This window comes from Lutra lutra, chromosome 11, assembly GCF_902655055.1.
Source record: "Lutra lutra chromosome 11, mLutLut1.2, whole genome shotgun sequence".
NCBI lineage: Eukaryota > Metazoa > Chordata > Mammalia > Carnivora > Mustelidae > Lutra > Lutra lutra.
Genome location: NC_062288.1, coordinates 96,664,992 through 96,685,223, shown reverse-complemented (window position 1 = coordinate 96,685,223; position 20,232 = coordinate 96,664,992). Strand labels below are relative to the sequence as shown.

The 20,232-nt window shown below is 41.7% G+C and overlaps 1 long non-coding RNA gene and 1 gene segment (V, D, J or C); both read right to left on the bottom strand.

Moving 5' to 3' along the window:
* Positions 1–20,232, bottom strand: part of LOC125080658 (T cell receptor beta constant 1-like) — a 116,975-nt gene that overhangs the window by 54,807 nt on the left and 41,936 nt on the right.
* LOC125080662 (uncharacterized) lies at positions 13,449–14,175 on the bottom strand. Its single transcript, XR_007121447.1, has 3 exons — positions 14,076–14,175; positions 13,868–13,948; positions 13,449–13,736 (listed from the first exon to the last, which is right to left on the bottom strand). It is a non-coding gene; the product is annotated as an uncharacterized LOC125080662 (long non-coding RNA).

The following is a 20,232-nucleotide window of genomic DNA, read 5'->3' as shown; positions in this document are numbered from 1 at the left end:
GATGGACTTAAGTTCAAATTAAGAATCAGTGTGGAGAGGACAGATCTAGGACTCATTAATCACGAAGTGGGATTCTTGTGTTCCCCATCTTGGGATAGTGGACAGCAGCCAGCTTGTAGAGAAAGACAAGACTGATGCCATCTCAGAGAGTACCTTTTCTCTCCAAGAAAGTACCTTTTCTCTCTTCTAGTTATCACTCTCTCCAACTATGGCAGCAGGTGGCAATTCAGTCCTACTTAACTCATTAACTTAACTAATTAGCTTAGGCTACCCTGATGAAGGCTCTGTTGTCTAATCTTGGAAGGGTAAGCCAATTCACTAGATGGACAGTTTGCCACTTGAGACACTGATCTGTATCCAGATGGCCCCCCAATTTCTCTAGGAAACTTTCACAAATTGGCTGGTAACAAAACTAAAATCATACTAGATATCATCCTGTTCACTGGATCCTGAAATTTGTTGTTTTCTGGAGGCTCTGCCTTAAGGTTTTTCATTTCCCAATTCATTGGAATTTTGAAGAATTATACTACCTCCTCAAATAATCAATCAACTGATAAGATATTTCTATGGTAGCTTACCTCAAAATTCACAGGAATGAAGCTCATTATAGATTGTGTTCCCTCTGCCAACCAGTTTTATTCTCTTCAAAAAAATTCTCTCAACCTTCACTCCATCCCTTTCCCTGGTCTCATCTCTCATCCGTTTTCTCAGTCCAGAGACCAAAACAATTTGGTTCCTTATCCTGAGGCCTTGGTGTCCTTCCAGTAGAAGCTAGATCTTTCCTCCTTAGCCTTCCTTCATATAGCTTCCTTTTGCTCCCTTTACCAAAGGCCATGCCACTCTACTTTTATACTGTGTCCTTGATAAAACAGTTGGAAGAAAACTTGATCTATTGTGTGGCCAGGACTCAGAAACATCTCTCAAGTAGTTCTGAATTCTAATTCAGTGTATTTGATTGCATGTTCTCTGAATTTCCTGTCCTGATATTCTTGGCATTTGGTCTCCTTTGGTGTGGTAGACAGAATTCTAAGAACAACCAGCAGTGACCCTCTCCTGTGTATGGTCCCTTCCCCTTTGAGTGTAGGAGGTACCTATAAATATAATGAAATCTTGCTCCTGTGACTGTGTTACATTATTTGGCAAAAGGGATATTATCCAGCTGAACCTGTCCAGATGCAATCACATGAGCCCTTCAAGGCACAGTTTTCTCCAGCTGGTAAGCAGAATGGGAGGTCACAGAGCTTCCTAAAGCATCCTAAAGGATTTGATGTGCATTTCTGTCCTTGAAGATGGAGGCGACCAGAGCGAGACTGCAAGGAACTGCGGGCAGACCCCAGTGACCACCAAGGAAACAGGAACCTGTAACCTGCCTCTCATTTGCACTATTTGTTATGCAGCAACAGAAAATGAATACAGTTCATTATCTGCAACATTTCCCTTTGGGAAACTATGCCGTGATCCTGTTGCATCTCTGATCTGTCTGTTCAGCACCACAAGTTTTGATTTAAAAAAAAATTACACCTGCATCTACCCAGGTGAAGTTCTGCTCCCTAACAATCCCTGAGAACAAACATATTTCATGTCTCTTATTACCAACCCCTCTCCCCTCCACTAAGTTTTCCTCCTTCTCGGTCATCCTGAGTCGACGAGTTGTCTGAAAACTGGTCTTGACCTACCACACCCTCTGTTACTCACCTGAGGAAGCCCCACTACCCTGCTGATTTTCCCATACGAGTCCATTAGTCATCGAGAGATACCATCGTGGAATCTTTGAAGGATATTTGTAAACCTTTTTGTCTTTTGATTTTGTCTTTACTTGTTCAGAATTCAGTTTTATCACAAAATTTCCCCACATCTGCATCTCAGAAATGAAGTTTGTCTTAGGAAATAGTCACTTTGGGTTAATGCCTTCTAGTCTTAGTGCAATGTTAGCCAGGGGTGAACCCTTGGATTAAGACGGGAGAGATGTCTTGGAGGGACAAGAATGGGGAAAAAGTAAGGAATATTACAGTCAAGGCATGGCTTTAAAATTTGTCCTAATTTGGGTCAAGACTATTGAAGGCGAGGTTCCCTTCCTCCTTGGCTTGCCCCTTTCTTGTGCAGAGAAGATACGTCTTTGCAACGCTGTGGCTCACTGCTGGTGCAGAGGTACACAGACGTCTGGTTGGTGCTGGCAGATTCCAGGGTCAGGGGAAAAGATTGCAAGTCTTTTCGAGAGACACGATACCCCTGAGGGACATCTCCTTTTTCAAAGTTTCTGGCACCAGCTGAGTAGTAGATCAGCCGCAGTCCAAATCCTGGGTCTTGGTGATACCAGTACATCAAGACATAGTTCATATCCTGCAAACACTGTAGGGTTAATTCCTTTTCTGTCCCCACGATCCTATGTCTTGGGAACTGTGTGACCAAAGCACCCTTGAGGCCTGGGCCCCCCCCCCCCCAAAAGTGGTCAAAGAAAGACAGAGCCTGGGAAGGGGAGACTGATCCTACTATCCTGAAGAAACATCCTGTAGTTGGAGCCTGGGAAGCCCTTGACGGGTGTCCGGAGCTGACCTACTCTGATGAGATAAATGACAACATAGCAAAGGACCCTGTTGTTCATGGCAGCATCTGATGAAGAATGCTGGCCGGTGTTGTGATGCATTTAGTCTGAGGCCAAGGCTTTTCATCTACTTTCTGGCCAGAGACCACACCCTCCTCCCTTGCTGCTTCAAAAAAGAACCAAAAGCCTCAGAGAGGTAACAGAATGTGGCCAGTTTCATTTTTCCAGGTCACGTAATTGTTCGTGATGTTCTCTAATAGAATTTGCATGACAGCTTTTTACCTCTATGAATTCTAATTTCTCTTGTGTGATATATCCTTTGCGATATGGTGGGTTTGTGTCTTGAATTCTTAGTAGACTCTTACGGTAAGTTGAGTTCTGTTGCATGGACCCTCGAGGGTTTTCTCCAAATATTTCTCTGGAAATTCTCTCCCATTTTATCCCTCTACCCAACTTGAAGTTTTTCTCTAAAAGCACTCTAATCTTTAGCCGGCTTAATGTTATTCATGTTCATGAATTTCTGCTGTACAGTCTCAGCATGCTTTCCATGTAACGCTTGTGTCCCTTCTCTTTCTGTGGGCTGCCTCGTAAGGGAGTGAACAGGTGTGGTGAAGAGAATGGAGTCATTAAATATACACAAACCCAGGAAAATCTGGGAGGTGACTAGAACATGCTTGCAGGTGATTTGGGTCTGGTGTAGGAACTCCTTTTACCGGAGGTTCCACCAGATAGAACTGGGTGAGGGCAAATAACTATGCAGGAACTTGTAGCTACTGATGCCTTTGAGTGATTTAGTAATTGCTCTCAAAACTGCTTGCTTGAGGGGGAAAAAGCATTTTTGGGAAATTGTGAGATGTGAGTGGCCACGGACAAACTGAAGTTCAAAAGTCATAGATGTGGCTTTTTGCCAGGTAACATTATTCCTAGGAAGATCTTTTTTCCTCAAATTCTAGGCCACCTGAGGATGTGGCTGTAGATCGCCCTAGATAAGCTGCTAGTACAAGTGGGAAGGTGTCTCCAGGGCCTGAAGAAAGCCTCCTCACATCAGGGACAGTTTTTCAGTCCTGCCGGCAATAAACGCGCAAGTGGGTCAGCGGTCGCCCCAACGCTGGGACTTTGTCACACCAGAACATTCTGTTACGAACAAAGCTCTAAAGACATTCAAACAAAAGCTTGTCCCCTGTCCCGTTCTGTTTTATATCTAGATTCTGGATTACTCTAATACCCAAGTGACCTGTGGGAGAAGGGTGTAGAAGTTGTAGATAGTGGGGGGATAAAAAGGCTTGTGCTAGAGCCTAGAAATCCCAGTATATGACTGTTCCGTGTGCTCTATGTTCTCACCTGCTGCCAGAAGACAAAACACTGTCTTCAGAGGGGCCTGATACCCAAGGCAGGACCGGAGAAGGAGCAGGTCTTCTTCCAGCTCTTGTCGGCCAGTAGGAGGTTTGCCTGTGATGTCACGGGGTCCGCGCACACCCACAGTCCCAGATCCTGCAGAAATGGAGTCCCTCCTCCCCTTCACAGAGCATTACTCGGCTAGGCTTGACTTCCCTGGGCAATCCGGAAACAATCCTTTTGGGTTTATACATGCTCTCCCTTTGCATTCTTTCTGAGTCAGACTTAGTTTTTCATTTAAAACCACTATTAAAAACCACTATTGCCACTAGGTTAGCAGTCAACATGGAGCCTCTAGAAGGAAACTGTCTGGATTTGAACACTGGTTCTGCCGCTTACTCTCATCTTAGGCAAGTAAATGAACTGTTTAGTGCTTCAGTTTTACTATCACTGATTTGTACCAATCCAAGTGTGCACCTGATGGAGTGGTGATGATCAAATGAGTTAAAATGATAAGTGGCTGTAACAATGCCTAGTATATAGTAACCACTCCTTAACATGTAGCTCTCAAAATGGTTAACTAGTAGCACTGCACTAGTACTACTGTTACTGATGCCATTATCTATTACTGAGTCTAATTTCTATGCTGGGGATTTTGTTAGGCAATCTACATACATTTTCTTGACTAAAGAAACCTCTGGGAGCCATATATTACTGATTCCATTTTATAGGCAAGGAAGTTATCTTTAGAGAGGTTTAATAACTTGGCAAAACTAGAAAGTGACCACGTAAGTCTAATTCCAAAACCTGTATTTTCAACAACGAATAATGAATTTCTTGAAGATTCTTTCTCTCTCTCCTTTAAGAGTTTGATGGGAGCCTTATTCTTGAAGGAATTATTTTTCAATTTACTCTAACTTCTAAATCTAAAACCACACTTGGCATGTCATCCCCCATCTGCCTGAAATGCAAAATATCCTTTACTCTCAGGTGTCCTAGGCTAGATCTCTCTATTCTTGTCAAAAACCATGAACATACTTTTAGCAGGTAGCTGACTCAAGCCCCCCCCCCCCTTTTTTCTGAATTCTAAATTCTAAATTCTTGGTGGATTTCTTTTCTATAGGTCTTTGCTATCCATGTCCAGGTTCTGTCCTTTAGTTGTCCTATTTCTTATCTCTGAACAAATGTCCTTTAGCATTCAGCAAGTCTTAAGTGATTCCTTTTACTTAAACACTTGGAATCAACCTTGTAACAAGGTTGGTCTCTTATTATGAGAGAGAGAGATTAGGAGAGAATTAGGAGAATTAGAATTAGGATTAGAGAGATTAGAGAATTAGAATTAGGATTAGAGAATTAGAGAGAATTAGGAGAGAATTCTGAAGAACTTGGTCTTCATGTAAACATTTCTGTTTATAGCAAGTTATTTCATCCAAGTGAGCATATTTTTGTTTTAGCTTTTTCTGTTCCTTTGACTACCAGTTTGCTTCCAGTAAAGGAGATGATTTTAGGGAATGTGATTCTGGGAATGTACATTCTGTCAAATGCACCATAAACTCTCTTCCCACCTTTCGGTTTCATTGCTGCTGGGATGATTGCTGGAATGGTGGCAGTGCATGTATTTCTCTTATAGCCATTAGACATTGTTCTGCTGAGACTTTCTATCTGCATTAGAGTCAGTTTTGTGAAACTGTATTTTCCAAAAATGTGATCCACTTAGGCTTGGAAGTTCTTGTAGAAAATTGTATAAAATACTGTTTTGAAAAAAATGTACTCTATTTCCTCTTGTCATTTCTTACTTCGTGTATTTGTTCTGTCTTTTAGTTGGCACTCAATTTTCTGTTTTTCCCAAGAAATTAGCTTATTTATTTCTTAGTTTCACTGTTTCAAAATTTGCTATCTCATTAACTTTTGCTTTTATGTTTATCTATCTATCTATTATTCCTTTTATATTTACTCTTTCAGATGCTTTTCATTTCTTCTTGTGGATTCAAGGAACCGTCAGTGTCATTTTCTTTTAAGCTGATCACTTTAATATTTTTCTGTAAGGCAAGTTTGCTAACTATGAAATCTCTTAGTTTTTGCTTATCTGGGAATGTCTTTATTTCATCTTTATTTTTAAAGAATAGCTTTGTTGGGTATAGAATTCTTGGTGACTTTTGTTTGTTTCTTGCTGCATTCCACACTATCTCCTTACCTCCATCACTTCTGGTGAAAAGTCAGCAGTCAGCCGTGTTGCCACTCCCCCACACACGATGAGTCATTTACTCCCATTTTGCGTAATTGGTAAACTTGGTGGCATTCCACAAATCTCTAAATTTAGTTCATTTTTGTGTAGAAAGCATTTGCCTGAAGAGCACTCTGGGGGGATCTCCTGACACAAACCAATAGAGTTCCAAAATACATAAAGTAGAAACAGACAGGAATGAAAGAAGAAATGAACATATCAAAATATACTTAGTGGTTTCAATAGTCCACCTTCAAAAACTGATCATACCAACTAGATAGAGAACAAGTCAGGGTAAATAGACTTGAAAAACACTATTAACTAAGTTGACCTAACTGACGGTTTTTGAACACTCTACAACAACAGAACGCATTGTTTTCAGGAACATAGAATGTTTTCCAAATAGACCACCTATTGTGCCATAAAACAATTTCAGCATATATAAAAAGACTGAGAAAATGCAAAGTATCTTCTCTGATCAAATGATTTAAAAATACACAACAGAAAGAAATTTGGGGAATGCCCCAATACTTGCAAATTTGACAACATATTCTTAAGTGAATTATGAATTACAGAAGAAATCTCAAGGAAAATTATGTTTTTAACCAAATGAAGGCAGAAATATATCAAATCACATGGAATGCAGTAGGGACTAAGGGGCTATTTATAGCCTTAAATGACTACAGGAGAGAAAAAAAAAACAAAGGTCTGCATTTTAATCTAAATTTCCACCTTCAGAAACTGTAAAGAGAAGCAAAAAGTGAACAAAAAATAAGAATAAGGAAGGAATAATAAAGATCAAATTTGGAATCAATCAAATAGAAATCCATGGTGGAGCTTAAGGTTGGTTTCTTGAAACCATCTGCAGAACTAATGAACTCTAGTTAGACTGAACAAAGTTGCTGGGTAGAAATCAGTACCCAATCATGGACTGGGCCATTCCCCAGTGTGGTAGAGACAGACCCAGGATCAGTTTTGCACCCAGACTGTTGCTCAGAGCACAATGCCTTCTCAGAGCTGAGGAGTCTGGGGAGATTCGCAGTGGCTTTTGTAGTTTCTGATGAGGTTAGGTGGGGCTTCCTCACCTTTGTGACTACGCTTTTTATGCAGGCTGTAGGTGCCTGTGTGGCACTGTGTATTCACTGCTGGCACAGAGGTACAGAGATGTCTGTGAGGGGCTGGCAGACTCTAGGGTCAGGGGAAAGTGCTCCTTCTTTAATCTGGAGACAGTTGATCCAGAGGAGAGCTCTTCCTTCTCTGTGGTATTAACACCATACGAATAATGGATCAACTGTAGTGCCTTTCCTGGGTCTTGGCGATACCAGTACATGTTCTCATAGCCCATAGTTTGAGAGCATTCCAGAACAATCTTCTTTCCTATCCCTGAAACACAGTGTTTCGGGGTCTGGGTGATACCAGCATCCACGAGGCCTGAGAAAAGGAGGCAAAAATTAACAACAGAGGCCTTGATGTTGGAACCAGGTGCAGAACCAGAACAAGGGAAAGTGTTCCTTTCTAATTTTAGAGAAATCTGTGTCCAAGACTTACCTGCTTCCAGAAGGTAAAGGGCCACATAGCAGAGGAGCCTGACAGCCATAGCACAGTTAGGGCCAGAAAGGTGTCTCCCAGTTCTGGGGAAGTGGGATGGGCTCTTGATGAAGTCATTGTGTGACAACATAGTCCCTGCAAACTATGTGGGCCCCACAGCCATCCTGTTGATACAGGGTCATCTCTATCCCTTTACCCATTAAAGGACTAATATTTTTGTTTATTTCTCTCATCCAAAGTAGGCTAGATCTTTGCTTATTTGTTTTAACTCAACTTCTACTCTTTTTGCCACACGTTAAATTGCAGCTGTTTTATAAGCTGTGAAAATGAGGACTGCAGAGCTTCAAAAGGCTGTAACAGGAAGATCTGACCGAATCTGGAAGGTTAGGAAAGGAAGTGATGTTTGAGGTGGGTCCTGAAGGTTGAGTTGGAACAAGCTCCTCCGCAAAGCTGTGAGAGAAGAGCTCAAAAGGAGGACACGGTGACCAGGGTGGCTCCATCAGACAGGCTTGAGAGTCCACGTTGAGAGGATCACATGGGGGAACCCATTTAGATAACGTGTGTGAAGGGCTTAGGGCAGGAACTCACATTTGCTGAGTTCTCAGAAAAGTTATTGTTCTTATTGTATGATAATTAGGCCACCTTTTCTGTCTTGTTTCTCATCAACTCAGGGTTCAGATTTCACCAGCTTTATCAACTTAGGCTCCTTTACATTCAGTTCATCTTTCTGTTAACTGCACCATCAATCATGACAGAATAGAAAATTAAAACCTGTGGTTCTTTCCAATACATACTTCTGTAACGCTGCCTAAAATATTTTGGGTGCTGCTACAGTAAACAACCTCCAAGCCAAAACCTACCCTCTCTCCTCTATTGCTTTTCAACAGAAGTCTTTAGCTTCCTTTAGTCATGAATCACAAAGATGAATCCCTGGATCCCTTCCCCCTTCCTCTGCTCCCTTTGCCCTGGTTCGCTGGGATCCACAGTTGATGTTCAGTCAAATTCTTGCTGAGCTGCTGCTGACCTGGGGGTTTGGATTTGACTGTTTGGCTCCACTCTTTGAAGATCACTTTTATATATTTTATATATGAGAACTGCAGGGTCCTGCTCACTCTTGCTCTTTCCTATGTCCCAAAAGAATATAACAATTTTGTCTTGCCATACTTTGAGATATTCTTGTCTCATTTAAGACTTCTTTAAGACAAGGCTAATCGTGAAAATGGAATGACATTTGTTCCTTGTTCTAACTTTGAAAGCTGGCCTTACCTTAATAGGTGGCATCCAAGAAGAAAAAATAATAATGAAATTTTACTGCCCCCTGCTGAAAAAAATGTGGAAAGGATGAACAGACACTTAGAGATTTGAGAAGGGTCTTTCTGATGAATTTTAAAGAAATAGGAAGGGGAGAAGCCCCAAATAGGTCCAGGTATGAGAAGATTTAAGGATGAATGATGAGCTGATAGCAGTTCCCAGCAGTAATTGGATGCAAAACCTGATTCTCATGGTAGAAGGGGTTAAAGAAGAGGGAAGAACCCAAGGGGTGGATGTTGGATTGGGAGGAGATATGAGAGGCTCGGGTGCCACTCAGATGAAGGGGTGCTTGAAGGCAGGAATGACTCTCCAGCCCTTGTTGCCAGGGCAGGAATGACTTACACATGGCCACCTTCTGATATAGTTGGAAAGTGTTTGGAGCAGCTGCTGAGAATTTCTCAATGTCAACAATTAAGGACACAGCAATTATCAAAAATAATCGTTACATATGTCTCCACACGTTTGGTCCAGTGAAACACCCTCTTTCATTTTCTAATGTTCTTAGTCTTCTTATAGAATTATGCCTAACCAAACATATTTTCTTTCTTTTAAAAGGACTTGTAGGTGGGGGGTGAGGAGGACTTAAATAAACATGCACCAGAACTCAGAAAACATGTTACTTGGAAGAAAATCCTGAAGAACTACTTGAAAAGCATTTTTTCCTTTCCTCCTTCCCTTCCTTCCTTTCTTCCATCTTTCCTTTACTAAGTCAGACATTATACTCAGTTCTAGGGATATAAAATTGGAGGGATATCACTCTTAAATTAAAGAATATATAGTCTCCAGAAGACCTCGTAAAGAATACGATAACTATAGTATTTGGAATGAATAAGAATTGAGTCTTCCGTCTGTGGGAGTCACGAACGCCTTTATTTATTTTTATTTTTTGTTTTTAGACTACTTATTGGAAAGAGAGAGAGAGCATGAGTGAAGGGGGAGGAGGAGAGGCAGAGGGAGAAGCAGACTTACCGCTGAGCAGGGAACCCGACAAGGTGATTGATCCCAGGATCCCAAGATCCTGACCTGAGCCGAAGGCAGACACTTAACTGACTGAGCCACCCAGGTGCCCCACAAAAGCCTTTATAGTTAAGCTAATCTCTAAGCTAAGAATTGAAGCCTGTGCAAGAGCAAGCTAGGTAGCAAAGAAGTAGTAGCTCATTTCTAATGAGAAAAATCATTTGCAAAGTTGTAGTTGTGCAACTAGGCTGGCTTGGTCTATTCAGGGAAACATAAACATAAAACATTCAGCTGAACTACAGTCTGAAGGGCTGAAGGGAGCCTGGAAGATCTGGCCATATTTTTAGACAGCGATCTGTTCACGAAGGGCTTTGTGTGCCAAGTGAAGAATGCCAGATGCATTCTGGCTACTGGCAATGTCTAAGGCCAAGTAAAGCAGATAAAGGAAGAGGCTAGTAGACCAATGAGAAAGGCAATGCATTTTTTTCTAGGGAATGGATGTTGGGAGTCTGCCTTAAAGTAGAAGGAAGGGAAGGGAGGGAGCAGTTGAATCAGATAAACACGTGTATTGTAAACTGTGATGGGTCCTCCACATCTCCCTTCAGGCAAGAAGGACAGTTTCGCTTTCTGCTAGGAATGCTGCTGATCAACAGCTCCCTTTGTGAATTGCCCTGTCTCTTTACCCATCACCACCTTCCAAGGTACGCCCTTTCTCAGGGCGACCCATCACACTGGCATGGTTGCAAGGAAAGTTTATATAAAAGCTAGTCTCTTCACCTCAACTTTGGGTCGTTCTAAAGGCCATCATGGCTTCGAGGCTCCCCGTGGCTCAGCGAGGGCTTTTGTTCAGGCTGTAGGACAGCCCAGCTTCTTTCTCAGCCTCTCCTTCTTGTTTCTTTCCATTCTACCCATGTTGGCTGAAAATGACACTTTCTAATAACACACTGAACACTAATCTCCCCTGAGAAGTTGGCTTCCTAGAAAACCAAACCTATGGAAATATGGTATATGGAAATAATAGATTTTTTTTTCTTTTATTTAAGTTCAGTTAGCCAACATATAGTACATCATTGGTTTTATATGCAGAGTTCAATAATTCATCAGTGGCATATAACTGAGTGCTCTTCACATCATGTGCCCTCTTTAATGCCCATCACCCAGTTACCCCATGCCCCCCTGCACCTCTCCAGCAGCCCTTAGTTTGTTTCCTAGAGTTAAGAGTCTCTCATGGTTTGTCTCCATCTCAGATTATTTCCTGTTCAGTTTTTCCTTCTTTCCCCTATGATCCTCTGTGCCGTTTCTTATATTTCACATATGAGCAAAACCATATGATAATTGTCTCTCTCTGATTGACTTATTTCACTCAGCATAATACCCTCCAGTTCCATCCATGTTGATGTAAATGGTAAGTATTCATCCTTTTTGATGGCTGAGTAATATTCCATTGTATATATGAATCACATCTTCTTTATCCATTCATCTGTCAATGGACATCTTAGCTCTTTCCATAGTCTGGCCATTGTGAACATTGCTGCTATGAACATTGGGGTACCGGTGCCCCTTCAGATTGCATTTGTACCTTAGAAGTAATCGATTTGCAAATGGACTTAACGTGAGGGCTTACGGAAAGAGGAATCTAGAATGATGGTTTCAGTCACTGAGAAGAGATACTGTGTATGGGCCAGAGGGGTACATTCAGGGTTAGGGGACAATAAATTCGGCAATAAATCACTTGAATTTGAACTGTAGAGCATCCAGCTGGAAGTGTCTAGGAGACAGGTGAATCTACCAGTTTGGAACTCATGAAAGAAATTGTTGTGATCATGGATGGAAAGATTAAGGAAGAATATTTATACTAAGGGGAAAAATAAGGTAGAAGGAAAGTCCAGAAAAATCTACTGGAAATGTCCAACAAATAATTAAAGAGAACGATTAATAGCTTATGACAGAAGAATGATTATTACAGATGAGACTTTGGTGAAGTGTGCATAGAAAGCAGGGAGCAAAAGTCTAGAAAACCGACTTTTTAAAGGGAAAGATGAGATAGAACTCATACAGGAGATTAAAAGTGTGACATTCTTTTCAGATCAGAACAGGTAGAAAATGAAATAAGTTGCATTCTTTGGGTGAACTGTCACCGCATCATGGATTCTTTTGTTGAAATAATTGAGGCCCATGGGGTACAAAGACAAAGCACATAAGAAAGCCTTCAGTTTGACTCTTAGGCAGGTTTTACATCAGGCTATGGCAGCCCTTGATTGAGTATTTTTGTGCCTCCCAGGAGGGTCCTCTCTGCAGGGGAATGAGGGGCTTATTCCCACGCCTCAAGTGAAAGAGGAATCTCCAAGCTCTGAGCTTTGGCTCCATGCTGGGGAGCAGGCAATTGGCATTTTTTTTTTTTTAAATCCAGTACATCCAGGTATGACACAGTCTCTCTGCTCCTGCAGGTTAAGATTATTCTCAGCAGAGATCCGAGTGTGGGGCAGTAGATGAAAGGTAACTTTTATAGATCATAATCTCTAGTACTGGATAAACTTCATCTTCTGAGTCAGATTTAAATACTAATTAAATTTACTGGGGCACCTGGGGGCTCAGTGGGTTAAGCCTCTGCCTTCAGCTCAGGTCATGATCTCAGGTTCTTGGGATTGAGTCCCACATTGGGCTCTCTGCTCAGCAGGGAGCCTGCTCCCCCCCCACTTCTGCCTGCTTCTCTGCCTACTTGTGATCTGTCTGTCAAATAAATAAAATCTTTAAAAAAAAATTTACTTAGGGTTGCCTGGGTGGCTCAGTTGGTTGGGCAACTGCCTTCGGCTCAGGTCATGATCCCAGAGTCCTGGGATCGAGTCCTGTGTCGGGCTCCCAGCTCCGTGGGGAGTCTTCTTCTCCCTCTGACCTCTCCCCTCTCATGCTCTCTCTCATGGTCTCTCTCAAATAAATAAATAAAATCTTAAAAATAAAACAAAAAAAATTTACTTAGGATGAGGTTTTAGGAAACAAGGTAGTCAGTTTGTTCCTGGTAGAAAGGCACCCGAATTCAGAGCTGAACAGTGCCTGATGCTTGGAGGAACCAGGACTGAGAAGGGGACAGCAGGATAAAGGGACTGTCGATAAGACCAGAATGGAGTGGAGTACATTGCAAAGTGGGTGGCAGACAGAGGCAAAAGAACCCTGAAAAACCACATTGTATCAGAGCTCCTAAGAAATGTTCGTATTGAAAACCAGGTGGTATTGCCAAATGTCAGGTTCATTCTCCTAGAAGGACACTAGTGGGTTAGCCCCATTAGAAGAGAGAAAGAGTGTCAATCAACCGAGAAGATCGGTTCAGTCCAACCTGTGGTTTCAGTCACCACATGGCCTGGGGGCATCGACCCTACATAGCCCTAAGCTCAGACGGAGACTCACACAGCGTAGAACTATTCAGACCCCTAAGGATCCCCATGTCCCACATGGAGGAAGCCTTCTGTGCCTATCTGAGCAAATGTACCTGTCTTTCTGTATGGAGAGCAGGTGGCCAAAAAGCACTGTGTTAATCACTGCTGGCACAGAAGTAGAGAGCTGTTTGGTTGGGGACGGCAGCCCCTAGGAACAGGGAGAATTTTGCCAGCCCCTCTCGAGAGGCCTTGTACCCACTGGAGACCGCTCCTTCATTAATATCACTGACGTAGGAGTAGTAGATCAGCCGTAGCCCCAGTCCTGGGTCTTGTCGATACTAGTACATATAGTTATGACTCTTAGTCTGAGAACACTTAAGTAAAATGCTCTTTCCTGTCTTTATAATCCCATGCCTTGGGGTCTGGGTAATGCCAGCATCCATGGAGCCTGTTGGGAAACAAGACAGAAACTGTAGACAGAGCCTAGGACGGGTCCTCTTGCCACAGGCTCAAGGGAGAAGCTTCAGCCAGGACCAGGAAAATTTCAAGGCAAGGCTTCCCCATGTTTCCCAAACTCACCTGTTCTCAAGAGACAAAAGGCCACACAGCAGAGGAGCAAGAAGCCCATGGTAGGGAAAGGCAGGGTAGAGGCTTCCAACTCTGAGCACTGGGGAAACAGGGCATAGAAATAGGAAATGGGAAATACTTGGTCAGTGACGTTGTCCATTACAGTGTACCAAGGCTCCGAGAAAGATACACCCACACCCCTTTTCCCCCAGAGCCTAACCTTCACTCCCTCTTTACTCAGGCAGACAGTGCCTTGGTTTAGTTACCGTGCATCCTGCCAAAGATGCAGACTCTTCAACTCCCTCCTCTCCTGGTTCTTCTCTGCCACCCACCGGACAGCAGTCTCTCTTCCTCTTCCCGCATCTTACCTATTACATCCTTCAAGGCCACACCCTCGCCCCAGTAAAATAAGCTAGGCAGTAAATTCAGAATCCTTTCAAATACAGGGAAACTAGTCCCCATGGAAGATTGTGCCACTGTAACATTTCTCTTTTTTCTTCATTGATTCCTTTTTTTTCCTAACTCAGGTCATGAAATTTCAATCTATTCACCTTCAAGTTCGAGAGTTTTGTTTTGTTTTGTCTTTTCCTAAGGGACCAGCACTACTACCTTTGTTCCAAATTTCTATTGTTCTTTAATGGACATTGCTTTTCTGGTCAATGTTTCCTGGGTGCAGATCTTTACCGAAAGTACAGGCTAATTGTAGGAAGGTATTCTCTTAATGTGGGTAATGAAAAAGTTTCATTCAGAATACAGTCTCTTAATGAAATACTTAATATTTTCTTTCCTATTTTGAATGAATCGGAACTTGTTCATTAAAGAGGTGATTTTAGTATAACATAAATTGTTGCTGATTTTAGGAGGAAAAGTCTTCAGTATTTCAATGTAACAAAGGACAAATACAGGACAACCACAAAGATAGTATGAAACATTGGTATCATAAATCTGTCCACTTTGCCCTCCAGGTCTGTGCTTGTCCTGCCTCTTCCTCATCCTTGAATATCCTACACTAATCAATCCAGCCATAGATCTCTTTGGGAAAGTCTTCTTTTTAAGAGTTTTTCTTTTGATTGGGAAAATTTACAGCATATATAAAGTAGATGTAGTAATATAATGAGCCTCCATGTCCTCACATGACCTGGCTCCAATAATTACCAACTCATGGCCTCTCTTGTTTATTCTGCACTATTTCTCTCCCTTTTTCTCTCTCTCTCCCCCTCGTGTTATTTTGCACACTCATTGCTTTATTTTGGCACATTTCACAGCCAGTGTATACATTCTGTATGACATTCCAGTGTAACTCTCCCTTCTCTCTTTCTGGACAGAATGGTTCATTAATCCCACCAGTAGAAACTGGGATTTTTTTTTCCCCCCAGTAAACTGCTTATTCAGGGGCTTAATTAATACAAACAGGATAATTATAAGGTAGATTGCCATCTGAGTTTATCCTTCATTTGCAGTTCTTAACGCAAACATGCTGTTTTGCTGCCCCCTGCTGTAGGCAGTGACTGGAGTGGAAGAGAGAGTTGGGAGGTGAATATGAACTATTATCAGGGGTGTCCTCTACCAAGGTCCAGTGGAGTCCTACCGTATAAGTCTGTAGGTGCACAGCAAGGGCAGGAGAAGCATACATCATCCTGGGAGCAGAATCTATACCGAAGGAGGACTGAGTGACCATTATCCGAGGAAGCAACGGAGGAGACACATAGTTGGATGGGCATGGAATTGAGAGAGACACTCCGATTCTGGACAACCCAGAGAGTCCTTGATGGCATGGACCAGTATTCCCCCTCCTCTGGGATGGCTTGTGCCTTATCACTCAAATCTTCTTTTTAAATTTTATTTTACTTAAATTCAATAGATTGCCGTATAGCATATTATTAGTTTCAGAGGTAGAGTTTAGTGATCCGTAAGTTGCATATAAGAACATTGCTCATTACATCACATGTCCTCCTTAATGCCCATCACCCAGTTACCCCATCTTCCTACCCTCCCTCCCCTCCACCAATCCTCAGTTTATTTCCTGGAGGGAGGAGTCTCTTATGGTTTGTCTCCCTCTCTGATTTTGTCTTATTTTATTTTTCCCAAATCTTGTTTACAACCCATTCCTCTGATGCATCCCCCACCACAGGCAGAACACAGACTGCCCAGTCTCCCCCCAAACCCTGGTTTTCCCTGTGTGCTGTGTGTTCATGGATGCGATCCCAGCAACACAAACCTGTCATCTCATTTGTGAGTCATTGATCTGTGTAATGCATGTCCTCAGGCACACAAGAGTTCTAGTACTGGTTAGTGCTTTCTGTGTCATAAGAAAAACTCACAAAGATGTTTTCCTGTTTTCTTCTAGAAGAGTTGTAATTATAGCTTTTATACTTAGGTCTATGACCCATCTCAAATTGACTTTTGTTTACAGTATGAGGTAATCAGTAAAATATGTTTCTTTTCACATGATCATCTAGTTATTCCAACATTATTTGTCAAGAAAACTGCTATCTTAATGCCTTGAAATTTCCAATCCATAAACATGATAAATCTTTCCATTTTTAATATTTTTTTTAAAAATTTCCCTTTGTGAATCCATCCCTCCCTTCCTTCCTTTTTCTTTCTTTTCTTCTTTCTTTCTTTCTTTCTTCCTGCTTTTATTTATAGAATGCTGTGATAGTTTTCTCTAAAAGACAGTTAACTTACTGTTTGATCAGCCAGATCCCTTGGAAGCTTGTGGAATTTTGGTAGGACACTTGTAGAGTGGCTCTAATTCTAGGACTGAGGTGTGATTCCCCCCTCCCCCCACCCCTGCCTTGGGGTGCCAAGTGTATTTTCCCAGGGGCTTCAGCAACCTCTCTCCACTCTGGCTGGTCAGGATTCATATGTCCTTCAGGACTGTGTGGCCACCAGAATGTCCATTCCTGCTGTCAGTCTTCAGGAGGCTCTATATGTGTCTGCTGTTCAGTGTTTGACCCCCGTGCCATATTGGGAACAATTTTCTGCACAGTTTCCTTCTCTCCAGAAACTTCCCCTACAAACAACAGCCACTTGCACAACCCTGACCTCTGCTCTCTTCCTGCCGCATCAAAGCCACTTGCTCTGTGCAAGACTCCCGTGCTACAGTCCAGAAGCAGTTCTAAGGAAGGGACCCGGAGCAAACGTGAAGCCCCTTTCCTCAACCCTCTACTGCCTGCTGTCTAATGCCTGAGAACTGCTGCCTTAAAAACTTCTATCAGACTTTACAATGGCTTATACATGTAGGCAAATACGATAACAACTTCCATTTGACTTGAAGCCAAATGCCTGTTATTTTTTAAAAAGATTTTATTTATTTGAGAGAGAGAGCGGGGAGAGAGCACAACCAGGGTGAAGGGTAGATGAAGCAGCAGACTTCCTGAGCAGGGAGCCCGATTTGGGGCTTGATCTCAGGACCCCCAGATCATGACCTGAGACAAAGGCAGACGCTTAACCGACTGAGCCCCCCAGGTGCCTCCAAATTCCTATTATGCTTATTATAATTATATAATTATGATGATCTTTATTGGACTTTTAAGGTTCTAATCCTCATTGTCAAGCTGACACTATCATAAGTAGTTTATAAGAGTAACCTTCTGACAGGGCTCTTTATCAAACTGGATAACATAATTCATTTTTTAACTGTTCTTAAACACTTTTTCACAAGTATTATTTTTTTCCAAATTTACATGAATTTTTTCTACTCATATCTTCTCATTCCCTGTTAAATTATTGGTTCGATTCTTTTCTTAAGTTAGCATCTCCATCTTTATAGTAAGTATTGATAGTTTTCTGAGTATCTTTTAAAATTTGTTTCCCCAAATTATTCCTCAGGAATTTGTTTTAATTTGTCCAATGAATAATCTCTCCCTACATAGCATGTAGCATTCTCATATTTTTTTGTAAAAAAAAAAAACTATTTGCCATAACTACACACATTCCTTGAAATATGTTTTTCATGGCTCTCTTTTTACTCTTTTCTTTTTCCCCAGAGACTAAAATGCCATGTAATGCAATGAAAAATTTTCCAATCCTTTTATGTCTCAGTGAATTAAAATGGTAGAATTAATATGAATCAGCTGTCATATCAAGAGCTGAATTAAATCGGTGATTTGCTAGATGGCATTTGGCCTAAAATAGAAAATAAGAGGGCAAACAGTAAGTCTTCAAGAAAAATGTGTGGATTCTTACTGCTCCATCCTGTAACCAGCCAGCAGAATCCAGTTAGGAAAAACAAAAAGAAAAAAAGAGGGAGAAAATTAATTTGGTTTACTCCAGGGATCAAAAGCACAGTTGAATGGAGTGAAAAATTTTCTCAGCATTTCTGGATGAAAGGAGGTGGTTGATGGGTGATAAGTAGTCTGGGGGCATAGCAGTGGTTGGAAATGTTTCTGCGATACGTAAGGATACGAGTAATAATGCAGAGGACAGCACTCTGGATGTCCAGGGGACCAGGACTGAGAAAATAGAGATGTCATTCATGTAATGGATGTAACAGGCACCTGTCCAGAAGAGACCACTTGTTTCTCTCCATATCTACTGGTTCTTTGAAGTTTGGGGTGGGGATGCACCATATACGAAGGTGGTATTTCAATTTTATTCTAAAATAAAAAAGGGATGGATATCTAGTAGTATATATTAGAAATTCTTACAAATCATTGAGAAGAATGCAGAACTCTTACTAGAGAAATGGCCTAAGGATACAAATAGACCATTTTGAGAACAGAAATCCAGGACCAACATCTAATGAAGAAATACTTAAACCTTAGCGATCAGAAAAAAAAATGCAAATGGTAGAGGGAGGGAAGGAGAAACCATTTTCCAGCTTTCTAGATTGTTGCCGCTGATAGTATAGTATAGATAGATAGATATCTATAGATAGATAGTATAGGAGTATAAAGTAAACTCTCTCTCCTCCTATTAAATCATTGGTTTTATTTATTTTCATTTTATTTTATTTTATTTTTATTTTATTTATTTTTCTTAAATTGTCATCTGCATCATTAGGGTAAACACTGATGGTGATCTAGGAGAAATGGCATGGTAGAGATTGGAATCTCTTTACACTTCTAGACTGGCAACAATCTGGAAACTGGATTGACACCATAAGAGGTTAAGGGGACGTGAGAAGCTTTATGCACTTTTAGGTGAGATTTGAGACTCATACAGCAATTCTGAGGAGCCCACTGGTGGTATCTAGATACGTAAAAGAACATATACAAACGGTACTCCATGTATCAGCAGTCATGATTCTGGGCCTACAATCCTATAAAATCATTATACAGGTCCAGAAAGGGATATGTACAAGCATACTCAGAGCTGGTATGAAATTGGAGGAAAATTGGGTTTATTTCTGGAGAACCAGGCACGGAGCACTGTGTGTCACTTAGAAATGACAGACTACAGACACATACTGAAAAATGAAGCATTTCACTCACTTGAGCTACGTGGGAAAATCTAGAAGGAATTGCATGCATGATAAAGTAAAATTATATGATTTGAAATACCTATGTGCAGACATACATGGTAAGGGTTGAATTCTCTAGGAAAAGGCTCATGGCTGGGTCATGAAGAGGCTACTATTTCTCCTGGATTTAACCCCAGGTTTAGGAAGAGCTGAGCTGGTCCTTATCAGTGTGGTGAAATTATGGCAGCTGAATCCGTGACCTTTAGTTACTGTCTTGCCATCACCATGAGGACTGGAAGAAAAGAGGAAGAAAAAAAACACTGGGAGAGAAAAACACAAAAGTGGACAAAATAAGAATAAAATGAAAACTGGAGAGGCAGTCATTCCATACCCGGGAGAAGTGGTGTTTCACTCCTTCATGGGGACTGAACAGCCTGTAGCCTGGTGTTCAATCCACCGTAACTTAAGCTACCTCCAGTTAACTTGCACTTCGGTCCAACGGAACACACCCCCTGCTGTCTGCGTTGGGTCCACCAAGAGGAACCCCCTCTTCAGCGCCGTGGATTAGCTGCTGGCACAGAAGTTAACGCCAAGTCTTCTGGTTCAGAGGACTGAATTTCCAGACTGCAGGGTGAGTTTGGGGGCCATTTAGCTGAGAATCGCTCCTTGAGTGAGTTGATTTGATCAAGAACTTGATCGTTCTGAAAATAAATAAAAAACTGCCACTCTTTTTCTGGGTCTTGATACCAGTAAACAAAAGTATGTCCCTTTTCCGGGATGCCATCCATCCTTGCCTTCTGGCTTTTGCCTTTGACCAGATGTCCTGGAGTCTGCGTGACTTTGGCATCAGTAGAACCTATAAGAGGACACAGAAGCTGTTGATAAAGCCCAGGAGGAACCCTGATAACGGAAGAGCTTGGGACTGGGAGTGGACAGACCTCAAACAGGATTTTTCTTTTGATGAAGGAAC